Here is a 16,948-nt window from a genome sequence, read left to right as displayed (position 1 = left end):
ATGACAATCACAATGATGATGGTAAAGTGAGAATTACCTTTGAGATGGTTACCTGAAAGATGTCCCATAATAAATACAAATGTAATTACACTTACTAGGCTGAGATTACTGAGACAAAATAATAGACTTAGATATTTATGGAAAGATTAAAATAAGAACCACAAAAACAAATATATCTCAGTGAGCCTTTAGTTAAAAATAAGTTACTAAAAGCTCTTCTACCTCCTCACAGCCCCAAAAAGTCAGCTAATGAAAGTATATTAGATATCTATTGCTATGTAAAAGATTAACCCAAATCTTAGCATCTTAGGGGCATCTGGGTGACTCAGTCGATTAAGCATCAGTCTCTTGATTTCCACTTGGATCATGATCTCACAGTTCCTGAGTTCAAGCCTTACATCAGGCTCTGTGCTGACAGCTCAGAGCTTGGAGCCTGCTTTGGATTCTGTGTCTCCCTCTCTCTCTGCCCCTCCCCGGCTTGTTCTCTCTCTCTCTCTCTAATAATAAATAAATATTAAAAAAGTTTAAAAGCAAAATTTAGCATCTTATAAAAATACATTTATTATTTCATAATTTCTATAGGTCAGGAATTTGGGTATGGCTTAAGTATGTCCTGCTCAGAGTGTCCCAAAACATTGCAATCACGTTGTTACCCAGGTTCACAGACATTTCAAGGTTCAATTGGCACAGGATTTGCTTCAAAGCTCACTCAGTGGTTGTTAGTAGGATTCAGTTCTCTGAAGGCTGTAGGACTGTGAGCCTTAGCTCTTCACTGGTTGTTGGCTGAAGATCACGGGCCTCTCCATTAGTCCCCTCATAACTTGGCAGCTGGCTTCCATCTGAGCAAACAGAGAGCAAGTGAGGATGAGCTCTAGAAGCCTGAATCTGTCATAGCCTAATCTCAGAGTTGATATCCCTTCACTGTGGTCAAATTCTATTCCTCTGAAGTAAGTCATTCAGTCTAGCCCTCCTGCAAGGTGAGGAGATTAAATCGTGTGAGAATGGTGGGGGGGGGGGGGGTGTATCACTGGGGACCATATGAGAAACTGCCTAACACAACCTTATATGAAACATAATTGGCTCATAGACTGCTACCATAGGAGGTTTGATATTCTGTGTATACTTATATAACTTGACTTAGTTGGTCATGAAGTGACCAGGCAGCAATCCTTCAGTTGCTCTAGTTAGAAAGGATGGTGAATATGAAATGTCTATTGTATATTTTTGTTTTTTATATTTTGAAGAGGGTAGGGAAAAGGTGTATTTCAAGGTTGGACTAAACTTAGAAATGCTTTATTTTCCCAATCTCTAGAATCTTTGAGAAGAGGATAATATAATATTCTTCCTACTATTATATCATAGATCAAACAAGAGAGAAGGAGGGAAGGAGGGGAGGGAGAGAATCAGAACTGAGGGGGTACATAACAGAGAGCACAGCTTGGGAGACACTATTCCCACTTTGTAATTTGTAACTCCTTTTCATATTTACAACATTCCTGGGTAGGTCCTATTATTTTTCTCTTTTTGCAGATGAGGAGACTAAGGCATAAATAGATAAAACAACTTGCCTAAGGTCCTAGGCAAAGTGAGGATTGTTAATGGCAAAGCTAGTATTTGAGCAGAGACATCAGGCTCCAGATCCAGCACCCCAAACCATTGGTGAAGATTCTCTACTTAAAATGTGGTTGTACCAGTGACCATTCCATCCTTTGTTCATGCAACAAGAACAGCACAGGGCAAAGGTAAAATCAATGGCCTTGAACACAAAAGAACATTCAAATAAGCCAAAGCAGAGGCATTTTCTTTAGCTGTCCTTGGTTATAGTTTCACCAATTGCCCATGAAGATGAACACTGTTCAGGTGAGTCGTTTGTTGGTGTTATGTAGTTATAACCAATTTAAATATATAGTTTATTATTCTTATTCTATGGGGTGAGTTCAGTTACTCTCAAGTAATTTTTTCATTGACAGTATAAAGCTCCTATAAATGAGACTTTATCTGGGATTGTAACAAATGAGCAGATAAATTTTGACCATAAAGTATTATATTGTTGTCTGTAGTGGGAAAAATTTATAATCTGTAATTCATACATAGTGATATCTTAAAAAAGACTTATTCTTGCCTTACTGTGTAAACATATTTCTTCTCTCTCTCTCTCTCTCTCTCTGTCTCTCTCTCTCTCTCTCTCTCTCTCTCTCTCACACACACACACACACACACACACACACTTCTTGTTAACTGACAGGGTAGTAACAAAGGGAATAAAGAAATTTGCAAAGTCAAATTATCCCCCAAAAGTGCACTGAATTTCAGTTATGGTCTTCCAAAATTTACTGAGCATTCAGTATACTCCAAGGAGTGTTCTCTTGATACCCTAGCTCAAACACAACCTTATTTTCACCACTCAGGGCACTATAACGCTAATACTGTAGAAGTTAATCAGGTTTGAAAAAAGATGATGGCCACGACGTATGTGTGTGTCCATATGAGGCATAAGACACACCAGGTGATTCTGAGAAAGAAAATAATGAAGAGCAGATTGCTAAGCATATAGAAGAAGGTGAGTGCAGGGGAGAATAGAAGGACTAAGTCACCTCACCCTGCTGCTTCTCTTCCTGCTTCCTCTGTTTCCCTCCCTTTCTCCTACAAAAGATTATGTGTTCCTTGGGGATTTTCAATTAAACAGGAACATGAATACATTAACCTTTCTTGTTTACAATACATCCATCAGAACAGCCTTGGCATGCCTTTGAATTCCAAAGCTAGGCTCTAAAGGAAGCTACTATGATATCCAGCAAATGCAAAAATTTGTCCAGATAAGGCTGGAAGAACCTACAGTATGGTGCATAAATGAAAAGACTTATTTTAAAAAGAGTATTTAAAAGTTAAGTTTCTAGTTGGAAGAAAAGTGCCAGAACTCTGTGCTTATCTGAAGAAATTTTCACTAAAATAAGATTATACTAAATAGCCTCTATCCATATTTTATCTATGATACACATGGGTGAAGCTCTTCTTATTTACCCAGTGGTTTCACAGGTACTCCTCACAACAACCTGGGAAATAGGAGAAATGAAGGGAAAAGAAAGGAAGTAGTGTTAATTGAGATATGTATCAGGCTCTGTGTTAGGGGCAAGTATTTTTATATTCCCATTTTTATAGATGAGAAAGTCAAGATCTAGTAAAGCTAAATGGCCAGCTACAGGAGCTCTTAAGGTGGACATTTTTGGGTTTTGTGGACAGGATAGGTCTTTGATGTATGGGACTGCCCTGAACATTGCTGTACATGTTGGGTGTCTGACGGCCCTGCATGCAAAGCAGCATTGTACTCCCCAATCAACCTGACAACTAGAAGTCTCCACATGTTTTCACATGCCATCCATTAGCATAGGTATGGGAAGAGGGGCGTACACACCACCTCTGTCTGAGGATTGGGACTGCAGACTGCATTTGCTGACACAGAGCTCTCTTTGCCCATATCTGCTGAGAAGTTTTCTTGACTTTCTTGCATTGGCATAGACAGGATTGCTGGCTTTGTCACGCTGAAAGAGTTGGGACCTAGTCTAGAGTCAGAACTTGCATTGTGTGGGTATGAATGAGCAACACCATTTAGGGGTTGGCCGTTGTAGGAAATGAGTGGAGTAGGAAGAGAAAGAAAGTTCTGCACAGGGTCGTTGTCCTGGGTAAGGAGTTCGAGTGTGGTTCTGGGCAGCAGGGCAGGGTTCATTTATGGTGTCAGTTTGGGTCCAAGATACCAAGACAGAAATAGAATGCAAGGGATTTGTTAGGGAAATGCCTATGAAGGTAGAGCAGAAAGGACAGGCAGGGAAAGTCTTCAGACGTGGTTCCAGATCTCAACTCATGTGAAGGGAGAGATGGAATCAAGAGGACTGAATAAGAAGAGGCTTGACTACAGAGCAGTTTTGAGAAAGTCTCAGTCAGGCAAGAGATGGGCCTAGACAGTTGCCTGTCAGAGTTTCCTGTGAGGCAGAAATAACTTTACTCAGACATTGCTGGAGGCAGCCTAGGCATGAATGCTGAAGCAAATCTAGAGGTTGAACCCCAGGGGCTCTCAGCAAACCATACTGCTCACAGCAGATTCTCTCTGGAAGGGGATCAGAGCAGGCACTTCATGGCTGCCTCCATCATGCTTCAGAGAGAGGGTCCTCAGAGGAAGGAATAAGGTAGAAAGGAAATGGGTGGGCATTACTGTGGAGACATAAAGTGTGTTCTCTTTGTATAAATAAATAGAAAATGACCATAAGGGAAGCTCTTAATGGCCACCCTTGTGCAAACAGAACTAAATGCCAAAACAGCCCTCTCTGTCAATCTATGCAAGCAAGACCAACATTACTTGAAGGTGGAAGATGAAGCCAGATACCAGGGAGGATGGGGAAAGACCAAGAAGGTGGCAGGGGTGGGGGCGGGGGGCACTGTCCCAAACTAACTCCTCCAAGTATATCTTCGCTTCTACCTTATAGCATTCTACCTTTTATTTACTGGGTTATGTGAGGCCAGCAGCCCAATTCCATTCAAGAACATCTTTCATTTTGAATATATCTATTGATGTGCTTATAATCAAAAGTATTCTCCCAAAGTATTTGAGAAAATGTATGACTGGAAGCAGTATACCACACATATTAAGAACCCAGAGCACTCTAGTGAAACTGTCTGTAAACAGCAAATTACTATTCTCTAAGCCATAAGGAGGATCATGGATAATAACAAAACCTACAGCTGAAAAAGTAGGTTCCTGTTAGTGGAGAGATCTAGGTGGAAGAATAAGATATGGCAGCTAGAAGAAATGGACACAAATACAGTTCATCACATTTTTGCTGAGAGCCACTACTACATACAGAGTATATATAGAAGTGTGGCTTAAACCAGTGGTTCTTGAAGCATGGTACTCTGACCAGCAGCAACAGCATTATCTTGTTAGATGTGCAAAGTCTTGGGCCCTACTCCAGAAATCCTGAATCAGAGATTCTGAGATGGGGGGCAACAACCTGTGTTTGAACAAGCCTTCCAGAGAATTCTGATACAACTCTGTCCCCACGCTTGGGAACAACTGGCCTAAATCATATTTTCACAGTAACCTTCATAATCTGACCCCTCTGCCTGTGTTAGTGTTACTTGGACCTTGGCTTATCTTTTCCCTTTTCCCTTCAAGTTAGACATACCCTACACTCCCATTTACCTCATTCCACCACACTCTCATCAACATTAACTACACACACACATTCACTCAGGGACCACACAATTGACTTTTAATTTTCCATATATATAATCCATCTATCTCCATAAAAAGTTTACAGGCTCGCATCAATTATCCCCACAGTCTGGACCTCAACCTCATCCAACAGTCTTCCAAGAAAAGCCCATTTCCCCAAATGTAAGAAGATAATATCTTACCTTTCCTCTGTAAGTAGACATAGGTCACACCTATGGTTAGAAAGTATCCTCCTATTTTGATGAGTACTAGAATAAGGATTGTTTTGGGTTGGAGACAGTGTGGGTAGTAGAAAGTGGTAAATCCATTTTGACACCTGCATTTTCCTAAGAAGTGTGGAAAAAAAAAAGTGAGCGTGTATGTAAAATGATCCTCAAAGGGGTGTGGTTGAAAGAAAGGGATTGAAAGACTAAGCTATCATTTGAGGATACTTTTACTGCAAACAGCAGGTAAAGTGGGGTCCTAACAATTCCAGGTAAATTCAGAGTTCTTTATGTGGTGAGCTGGATAGCATTATGCTTCATGCATTTTCCTTTTTATTCCTTTTGTTCCTTGTTGGTGATCTCCCTTAGCCTTTAGTGAAATCTTAGCCTCCTCTAGTTGTTAAGAGAAAACAAGAAATGGACTTGGTATAAATATTTGCATAGTTTTCAGGAAAAAGAAGAACACATCTTGGGGGCCACTGTGGTTGTAGCAATAATAAACATTGTAAGAGACCCCAAGTATATGGTAAACTTTGTGGGGAACTGTAAATCCACAGTTCACTTGCCTATGGATTCTCCTTCATGCTTCCTGACTTTAGCAGATTCTAAAAGCAATGGAAATTAGAGTCCAAAATATAATTTTAAGTCATTTACGTGGTTTGCATGACGCCCATAGCATGTGTTTCAAATTGCTTCCGAAAAGCAACTTTCAGTACTGCAAAAATACAGTCATGAATTGTTGGCTGAAATTAGCTCCCTAACTTAGCTACAGGAGCATAATTACTCACATCAAGGAAAAGCAGACCAGACACACAAAGAACTTGTTGAGGGGGAAAAAATGCACCACTGAGCCCTGGTAGACTGAACACTGCTAAATGGTTTTGTCGGATCCAATTTTGATGATTATTTAGCAATCTCCTACCCGCAGCATCAAAGTTCCCAGGGCATATCCTAAATTGAAGGATATTTGTAATAAAAAGATATAAGCCTCCAACTCTCATTTTTACCAAACATTAATAAAAATCGAATTAGAAGCAAGTGCCTTGAAAGGCTACTGGCAAAAGGTTTGAGGATTGTAACAATGTGAATCTGATAAGAAAAGGAAATGCTCTTCTTTTTTTCTTCCTTTTTTATTATAGTAATAATATAAAAAAAACTTCTTTTTTTTAAAAAAAAGTTGTGAAAAGGGCAAAAAAAATCTCACACTCTAATATACCTAGAAAGAATGGATTCTTTTTTTTTTCACTTTGCAGAGAATACACAGATCTGAAAGGCAGCTACCATGATTAAAAGCTGCACAACTACCTCAAACCACAATAGAGATTCTGACTCCAAATGCCCTTTTCATTATTCTTAATGAAATGCAACTTCATTTTCCCACACTCTTGAAATTGTGTTAGCTGAGAGTTCAAACATGCAAATGAAGCCAAACACTCAAAAGAATACCTCCATTCTCTGTTTCAAAGGCCATGTGAGGACACCAGCTTGTGCCAAGTGAACACATGAGAGGCAGAAAAGGAGGATGATGGATTATTAACTTTTTACTTAATCTCTTTTGGACTTAGACTGGTTCTCTGGCTGATTTTGTCTTCATACACTCTCATGAATATAGTTAAACTGGTTTTAGATCCTATCAAGCCAAATTTTTCAGAAAGACTACCATTTCAGATTGATATCCTTCTAGGACCAATGCCAAGGTCCTTAGAGGTCCCTTTGTGCTCTCCTATTTTATCTAAATACACATACCATGTTGTTCCCAGAGGTGCAGCAGAAAGATCATTGGATTCGGCATTGGAAGACCTGAGTCACAAGTCCAGTCCAAAGGATTCCTTAATCTATGTATGCTCTTAACTGGAAGGACATAATACAAACAGGAGAATGCTCCTATTGCCCTTATATGGGTTAGCAACACCAAACAACTTGATCATCCCGTTTATTGTATCCCTCCTTGTTTCCTTGCCTTATTTCTCAATAGAAAGGAGTTTGAGATGATGGACAGGTAGAGTTAAGGATGCAGGGTAGAGGGTTTAGAAGAAAGTCTGGCATCAGACCTAAGCGGTGACTTATACCTCTTACAAGCCCAGAAGACTACACATACATGACTTCCTCTGTCATCTTACTCCTTCTCCACCAACCCCCAACAGGCTTACCATTGATAGAGCAGCCTTGTTTCTGTTCCTTGATATCGTCAAGATCCTTCCAAACACAGTATTTTTGTTCTTGCCAGAAAACTTAGCCTGGAATGTTCTGTTTCCAAATTTTCATGTAACTAGCTTGTCCCCATTGTTCAAGTCTGCACTTTGATCTCCCCTTTTAAGAGGATCCTATCTGATCCACTCTTCTAAAATAACACCTACACACACATACACTCTCTCTAGCCTATTATCCTCTCTTACCTTCCCCATAGTACTTACTCTCTAATTTTATTCTGAGTATTTCTTTGTCCATTGCCTGTCTCTCTCTGATCACACTAGAAGGGAAACATCATTTGAACAGAGATATTGTCCAATTTGTTTACTGCCTTATCTTTAGGGTCTAGAATATTGTAAAATCTGTCTCACCATTGAGTTCTCATATTGCCTTGTATCAAAATACCTAGATCAAGAAATGAATTATTAGAAGCATTAGAAATGATCCATGCCCCTGGTTTGCTTATAGTTAAGTTGTGAAGACTTGCATTAACTATACAGAAAACTTGATAGCAAAAGTTTTAATACGATTTCAAGAAAAACAAAAACAGAGACCCATCACAATGCCTAATGAGGGAGCAGAGTAACAAATAGGTCTTTTTTTTTATGCCCCCCAGGACAAAAGACCACTAGAGAATTTTGTTCCTTTGATCTATTTTTATAGACAAATGGGAAATATATTCTTAAAGCTATTTTTCTGAGAATGGATTTCTTCACATGTTTTAAAACTTTTCCTTCTGCTCCTGTGATGGCCCTTAGCTTATTATTTCCATTAAAGTGGAAGCACTAATGGTTGACATTCTCAATGCCGTTTTAAAGATACTTGGAATTACAGGATTCGGATTTGTCTGCTTCCTTCCCCTTGCCACATGAAGCATTTATTTAGTTGAGCCTATTCTTCACTGGCCTGAGAAATCAACATTTGGCACCTTACATGAAGTAGCCCAGGGCTCATTCAGAAAATTGCCTTTTGTTTTCTTAAGAAACTGGAAATAATCTTGGGGTAATATCATTTTCTCTGATATGGTTTCCAACCATACATTGGACATATTATGGATATATTGCACATATATATCCCCAGTTTCCATCTGAGAGAAACACTCAGCATGTCTACCACTGCAGAAGTGCTAGATTTCTTATTCATATTCTGTCACACAAGATAGTGCTCCCTTTCCCACAGCTGATTAGATGGTACCAGTGGCCCTAGGGTTCGTAAAGTAGCTGACCTCATCTAAACTTTCTGATCCCCATAGTTGTATTCTCTAATGTAAAATTATGATCCTTGCCTTTTTTTCACCAGGCTGCCATGTCTCTGTGTCACATTCACATGTGAGTCTGAGAGATCAGAAGAGTTCTACTCCAAGATTTCAAAACTTTTGGTGGATCCAAAACAAGAAAAATGACTATTTTAAAATATACCAATTTTGTCTAGTTCTGCTAACAAGAGAAACAATTCACTTGTGGGGAGGTGTAATTCTTCTCTTACTTGAGGATCCAGGTTATTTGGTTACCCAGAGGTAAGGTCTAGAGCCTGGACTAGAAGAGAGAGGCCTGATTAATGCTGCATAAAACATAACATGTTGCCTTTACTTGGGAGAGGGTAAGCCATTAATTACCTTTCTTCAGTGGGACCTAGAGAAAGGAGATTTTGTTTTTCTACTTTCTTTTTCCTTTTTTTTTAAATTTATTTTTTTATCATTTTTTTCTCTTTTCTCACTTTATATCCAAAGGTGAAAGAAGATATAAAAGCAGAGACTAAAGAGAATTAGATGGATAATATGCTACAAGGGCCTTAGCAGAAAAACAAGTCCTTAGGAAGTCCCTGTGAGGATAGATTTTTTTGTCTAATGAACTCTAGTAGCAATTCAGCCCAGTACTATGGCTTGAGTTAATTTTTTTTCATTCTTTCTCCATTAGTAAATGCATCTGTTGCTGCCAAGACTTCAGTAAAATTTATAAGACACTAGAAGTTTGTATCAGTAGTGCTACCTTAGTGGCAAATATTTATGGAGAGACTTCAGCAGCATAGAGAGGACTTGAGTCAGTAGGAGACTAGAACCTTGTAGGGTTTCCACCAGCATAGACGCGTGCACATTCGCTGAGTCTGGGAGGCTTATACCCAGAGAGGAAACTGAACATCCTGAATTCACAGCATGGAGTTAAGGCAAAGGGTATTCTCAGCAGGTGGGGCAATTTAGAGAAACTCAGTTTACATATGTAAAAGTGCTTCAAAGTCTTCATTACAGGAGTGTTTTAAAGATTGTCAGTCCTTTAAGGGTAGATTTAAGGGCTCCAAGTAATGTATCCACATGGTCATACACTTGGGTAAAACTTGTATGAGATTTTAACTAGGTTTGGCTAAGGCCCCTGTCCTCCCACTTTGATTTCACACCCCCATTCTACTCACTGTCTTGTACAGTAAAATGGGAGCAGGATGGAATCTTTAGGATATTGTTAAGAGAAACTTCGGAATATTACTGCATCATGAAAATGCATTATGAAAAACATTATGAAATGTTTTAACAAAACAATAAATTAGAAACATTTTAAAGATATTGTAGCAGATGCTGTGGGACCCCATCCATGTACCCCCGGGTCTTCATATTGTAGTGCCTAAAGCTGATGTCCAACTGCCATTATTTGCTTTTTTTCCCCTGGGATCTTTTATTGGTAGCCAAAGAATATCAATATTAGTCTGGGGTAACTAATCTCAAAATGACTGAGGATGCTGACATATCAGTCCTTCAGCTCCCACACACTTAATCACTCAGATTGGATACATCTGAAGCACCTACTTATACTGGGTCCCCAGGTTTCCAAACTGGTTTAAGCTCAGTAACCCACAATGGTTACTTGCTTGATAGCATTGCCTTTCATTCTCTTTCTTTTCTTCCCTATGGCTTTTCTCCACTTCTTACTGATACTTCCAGGAATCGGTGCCCAAATTAAACTACTTACACTGAAATCCTTATTTCAGATCTGCTTCTAGGACACACCAAACTAAGATGAGTACTCTCTTTTGTCATGTTTCCATCAATTTTTTTAACTGAGAAAAAAATCAGGTAAAAATAATGGAATATGTGTGAAACAGAAGTTGTAAATAAGATTGATAAAGTCAATATAAATCATTCTGACAAAAAATGAATTGTAACAAACATATTCTTCAGAGCATACTGGAGCAGTATTTCTTTAAGAGGTATTCTATTTTGAATAGAAATAATAATACGCTGTTGGATTTTTGTTTTCTAATTGATGAAGAATTTTTAATCATAGGAACACATTAGAAAAATATGAATTGTCTGCTGATTTGACACACTCACAGAACATGAGACTAAGAATAAACCACCATAATGAGGACATGGGTGACACATGGGTTAATGAGCATTATCAATTAAAAGAGTGTTTAAGATGAGCCATTGCACATGAAAATCTGAAATGCCCAGAAATTGTGCAGTCTCTTGTGGGGAGAAGCAATCTTCCAGGAGCCCTGATCATCTTTGCATGTTCACACTGGGTACAGTAAGAATGCAAACCTTGGCAGCTCTTTATCTGGGCCATTTCTCAGGGTTGTGTTTAGAGTGAGGAAACTTGAAGGATGAGGTAATGTCTCCCCTTGGACAAATAGCGGGCTTACTTTCATGTACTATAAATGTGGTGAATCCCTCAAGCTTTCCTGCAACACAGCTCACGGCAGGTGCATGCATGCTTAAGATCTTTGTGTGACCCCCATAGAAGGTGTAGTGAAGCTGCCCAAACCTGTACAAACCTACATTAATCTCTAGCTACTGCTTTTGCTGTGACTAATAAAATCCTTTGTCCTTTGCCTCTGACCCACCATAAGGTCTCTGTTGCAACTCCTAATCTCTGCCACTGAAGCACAGAGACAGCTACATGCAATACACAAATGAATGGGCATGGCTGTGTTCCTATAAAACTAATCATGGACACTGAAATTTTAATTTCATGTAATTTGGTTGTGCCATAAAATATTTTTCTTTAGATTTTTTTCCCCAACCATTTAAAAGGCAAAAAATCATTCTAAGCTTGCAGGCTATTATTAGTAGGTTCCTGATTTAGACCTAAAAAAGAAGTAGATAAACTAGATTAAATATAGCCATTGAGTAGGCCAATCTGAAAAATTAAAATGATGCCAGGCATGAATGTGAATGCTATAAAGAAAGAGAACAAAAGGAAGGTGTTTTATTCTATAAATGCATATTTTCAAGACTGCATGCTTGAGTATGTCTATGTTCTGAGCATATCTATCATTTCTCCTATTCTCGGGGATACTGCAATGAAAATAAGTCAGATTCACATTGCCTCATCTTCTCCATCTTTGGGATTCACTACTGGACTGAGAGGCAGGGAGACGCACCATTTCATAGTATTGTGCTCAATAGATGGGTATTGTAGTTGCTGGGGTGACATGTTGTCTCAACTGTTCCTAATTATTGCCAAAGTTATTTAGGTTGTCTTGAGTAAGGAGCCAAAAGAGGCTTCTCTACATTCTATCAAAGGTTCTCATGATACACCAAGAAATAATGTAATATAGAGGAAAACATGATGCTGGATCTGGGTGAACATTCCAGTTCTACAAATTATTGTATGATTGTGTACAAGGTAATTACCCTTTCTGACCTCCATTATCCAATCTGAAAGATGGAAATAGTAGTACTATCTACTTCACTAGACTTGTGGGGAGATTAATGATATGACCTATATAAACTACCTAGCTAACTTCTATCCCCTAAACAAGTAGTTAATGTGTTAAAATTATCTATCACTCCTTCCTCCCTCCCCCCCAACCCACATCAAGTCCTTGCCCCTAATGAAGAACTTTCACAGTTTGCTTCAGGTCTGGTCCTCATTCATGTTTTCATTTTTCTATTCGGGCAAGTGTAAATCATGCACTATGCCAGGTGCTGGAATTACACAGATGGAAAGCACCATCCCTACTCTCAAAAGTTCACTGTTTGCCGGATGTCTGGGTGGCTCAGTGGGTTAAGCATCTGATTCTTGATTCGGCTCAGGTCATTCTCCAGACTCAGGAGATTGAGTCCCATGTCGGGCTCTGTGCTGAGCATGGAGCCTGCTTGGGATTCTCTCTCTCTCTCTCTCTCTCTCTCTCTCTCTCTCTGCTCTTCCCCTACTCACATTCTCTCTCTCTCTCTCTCTCTCTTTCTCTCAAAAATAAATAAACATTAAAAAAAGTTCATTATTTGCAGTTGGGGGTAGGAGAGGATGGGGGAAGAAAGCCAAACAGACGCATCCACTGTAACCTACTGTCAATGAAGCATTGATACAGTAAATATATCTGGGAACAAAGAGTATTGGGGGGGGGAGTGGGGCATGAAAAGGGAAAGGAGGAAATAAAGAAACCAACATGTCCTAATGTCCTACTATGTGCCAAGTGCTCTATCAAGAGCTTTGTATCTGTTAGCTCACCTAAGTAGATTAGGCTCTGAAAGACCTTGATTTTTTTGTTGAAGAATATTGAATTGAACTTTGAAGAGTGCTGGAAATATGCCTCATGGAGAACAGGAGTGGTCAGACTTTAGGAAAACTCCAGAACATCACAGGGAGCCAGAATCATCATTGGGGGAAAGGGGAGAAGGCTTTATAAAATTTTCAATATTTAAAACATGCAAAAATTCTTTAGGAATAATACAAGGAATATCTGTATCCACCATCCAATTTAAGAAATGAAAATTTGCCAACAAAGTTAAATCCCTGTCAGTTGCATAGCAGTTCTGAAGCTATCTCTGAACCCCTTTTAGGCAAGCTATCAGCAAGTGATGGCTTCAGTGGTAGGAGGGGGTTCTACACAATATGGCTCAAGATGCCTCACCTTAATTTCAGCTCTGGCTTTACAGACATGTTTTCAAATTCTGCAGCATTAAAACTTGGGGCTTTTAATGTATCATTTTAGCCAAATGCTGTGCAAAGCTATTTTAAAAAGGTGACAAAGTCTCCTTCTCTAGAGGTTATTAAAGATAATACAGAAATACTCATTTCCTGGGATGGTTTATATGTGGAGCTGCCTGCAGACAGGGCTTTGGTCTGAATGATCTTTGTATTCATTTCTCCTTATTTTAATCTTATTACTAAATCCCTAGGAGTTAATGCTCTTCTGTTTGCTATAAAAGCAGGCAAACTAAAATGGCAGATAAAAATTGAAATTCCTAGTCTGATGCTTTTTATTAAAAGAGAAAAAAGTTAAATAGGATTCCATTTATTATGGTCAGTAAACTTATATAGTGGAATCATGTCTACATGAGAAAAGAGAAATGGAAAATTGAAGTTGTTAACTAGATCATTCAAGTACCTTTCAAATACTTTTTTGGCTCTCAATTATCTAGTTATTTTAAGTCAACATAATATTTGGTCATATTTAGCTGACTTAAGCCTTTGTTTTGATGAGAATAGACATATTTTATTTATTTTTTTAATTTAGCTGCAAGACAAATGTACCTAACTTTTGTATTAAAACAGAGGCCATAGACATAATCATTGTAGAAATTATGTATCTTTACTATTTGCAATCAGCATTTCTGCTGTGTTATAAGTGATGGAATGTTTACTTGCAACAAGGTTCACCTGTTAGAAGCTCACACTCATCATGAGTCTCTTTTTTCCCAGGCCAGGAGTGTAGGAGTTCACAAGGGAGGAACTGTCTGTCGGCAGGAAATAGCTGTGAAATCTATTTTAAGTTATTAATTAGAAGTGACATTTGGCCTTCTAGCGAACTCTGCACCCCATTTCTACAAAACCAGCCCAGTGAAGAAATGCTTAGCAAACATGACCAAAATAGGTCCTGAATATGCCAACAGGATCCTCAGTTTTTCACAGGTTTATGTGAATTATTTCAGGTCATTTGTCCTGATTTTTATTCCGGAATATACGTTATCCGAGTACCTGTGTCCACAATAAGTCAATATTAAGGATGGCTGATGCATTTCCCAGCAGCTTTTTTGGGTCTGTTGAGATGTGGTTAAGTACACTGGTTTTAGAGCCAGAACAAACAAGTCCTGACCTCATGCTAATTGGTGACATTAAGTGATTTACTTAATTGCACTCATCCATGGTTCCTCATTTACAAAAGGGAGTTTAACATCCTTTTCTGAAGCCTGTTGTGATAATCAAAAGAGATAAGATATGAACTAAGCCCAGCTCTGATTAAAACCTTGAGCAAGTTAGTTCTCTGTGACCAGTTTCTGCACTTATAAAATGAGGATAATATTAATGTCAAGCTGACAAAGTTATTGTAAAAACTAAATTAGTATACACTTACACATATATTTACATAAATTTTACTTCTATATTTATATATGTGCATATACTAATTTGATATATATATTCCCCATATATGTATAAAATATATGTATCATATACAGAAATAACTCAAATGAATTGATCATACTGTAGAGGCTCAATACAAGTAGCTATTGTTTGGTGGTAATAATGTTGACATTCCCAAAAAAAGTAATTATTTTATTATTATTAATAGCCTCGGTCTAAGAAAAAGAAGACTACTTCTAGGTCAGCCACCAATTAGTTTTTTGATCTGCGACAATTCACTCCTTAGTAAATATTGCTTTGTACATAGGTAGGTGATAGTAAGCCCTGAGTTCCCTATTGCCATTGATTTAGCATACAATATGGTTTTAACTGTGGTAGATACCAACAGTGTGAAGAAAAATACCCCCTTCTCTAGTGGAGAATATAATCTAGCAAACACCCAGACATGCCTATTTCACAAGCTGACATGGGCAGCCGTGTGTGCTTGTGTCCGTGTGTGTGTGTGTATGTGTGTGAAGTGCTCCTGAAGGACATCTGCAGAAGCAATTCATTCTGACAGCAGTAAGATACAGTTGTGACTATGTCAAAAGAACATTTAAAAAAATGTAAAAACTATATGCAAGGAGATAAACTCCCATAAAAATTTAATGCAGAAATGGATCAGTTCCTTTTCCAATGGAACATCCACTGTCAAAGATAAGGAAGTACTGTTACCACAGTTTTACCACCACAGGCTCCAGTGAACCTCTTTAAAACTGGAAGTAATGAACAATTCAGAGGATTTAAATACTAATCTCCTAAAGAGAAATTAACCCTCTAAGTGTTTTGATGGTCATAAAATGTTAATCAAATTTAGTCTCTTTAGATCCACCATGTTTGACAGGAAAAATAAATGTATTCAAACCCTCAAGAAGTTCATAAATAAGTTCTTACGTAAATTTTGAAGCAGGTAAAAGCCTGCCAGCCTGCCATCTCTGCCTTCCAAATATTTTGCATCTCAGACCTTACTTCTGCTTTTCTATCTACTATGGTCAACTCTAGGGCCTTCTGATTACCTGGGAACCAGTCTCTACACATCACTTCCAATTACACCTGCCTTCCCCAACCTCTGGCCCTGCCTGGGTCCTTTCATACTTAAATTCAGAACATTTTTCCAGTCTGCTTTACTTGAATGCAATTTCTCCTTGTCTCTATGATCTACTAATTAACCTGAACAGGTCTCCCACCTAGATGTCAAAGATAGATTTGATTTTCACACACTTACACAGTGTCTACTGTCCATAAAGATCTGCTCGAAGCACTAGCAGGATGGACTGATACTGAGATTATGATAGGAAAAGATAGGATAAAATAGGAAGAGAGGGAAAGGTTAGGACCTGACTTACCTAGGTGGGGAAAAACAAGTATTTTGTTTTTGTTTTTGTTTTTTCCATTTCTGGGAATTTGTCCTTTAATTCTTTCAACCGATTATATATACAAACAATGTATACAAGGATATACATCGAACTTAACAACAAATCCCTCTGGGTAAAGGGTTGAGAGATGGGGTAGGAGGAGGAGCCTTTGACTTTTTACTTCAAAAATAAGTGTTTTGGAACAATGCTGGCAGTGTCTGACTGCAGCAAACACCCTCAGGCTTAGGGTTCCCCTTAGGAATGTAACAGATCCCACTTACTCCCCCTCAGGCTTCCCTCAGGAATTTGTCAAGAGACCTGACTAAAAATAAGTAGCCAGTAAAATGTATGACCCACAAGGAATGATATGGCCATAGACCACCCTTCATACAATGAAAATGAGCCAACCAGGAATGGACAACCCAGCACCTAGTTATCCATCCAATAAGGGTAGAACCTGAAAAGGAGCAAGGGGGAATGTAAGGGGAGGTGGCCAGAACCATATAAAAACAAGGACCCTTGCCAATAATCTGGGGAATTCACTTCCAAATTCCCCCTCTCTATAAAGAGAGCTCTCATACTATTCTTCCTTTCTGATCTTATCCTCTAATAAACTTTTGCCTGCTGCTCATTTTG

At 38.6% G+C, this 16,948-nt stretch overlaps 1 long non-coding RNA gene across 1 annotated transcript in view; it reads left to right on the top strand.

Annotated features, from left to right (window-relative positions):
* The window catches only part of LOC122237366, a 110,789-nt gene extending 100,238 nt beyond the window's left edge, over positions 1 to 10,551 (top strand). The window contains exons 2-3 of the long non-coding RNA XR_006215839.1: positions 1,531 to 1,860; positions 8,920 to 10,551. This is a non-coding gene — a long non-coding RNA (uncharacterized LOC122237366). The remainder of the gene's footprint in view (positions 1 to 1,530; positions 1,861 to 8,919) is intronic.
* Positions 10,552 to 16,948: the final 6,397 nt, after the last annotated feature.

This window comes from Panthera tigris, chromosome A3, assembly GCF_018350195.1.
Source record: "Panthera tigris isolate Pti1 chromosome A3, P.tigris_Pti1_mat1.1, whole genome shotgun sequence".
NCBI lineage: Eukaryota > Metazoa > Chordata > Mammalia > Carnivora > Felidae > Panthera > Panthera tigris.
The sequence above is the reverse complement of the archived record's forward strand: the minus strand, read 5'-3'. Positions and strand labels throughout refer to the sequence as shown.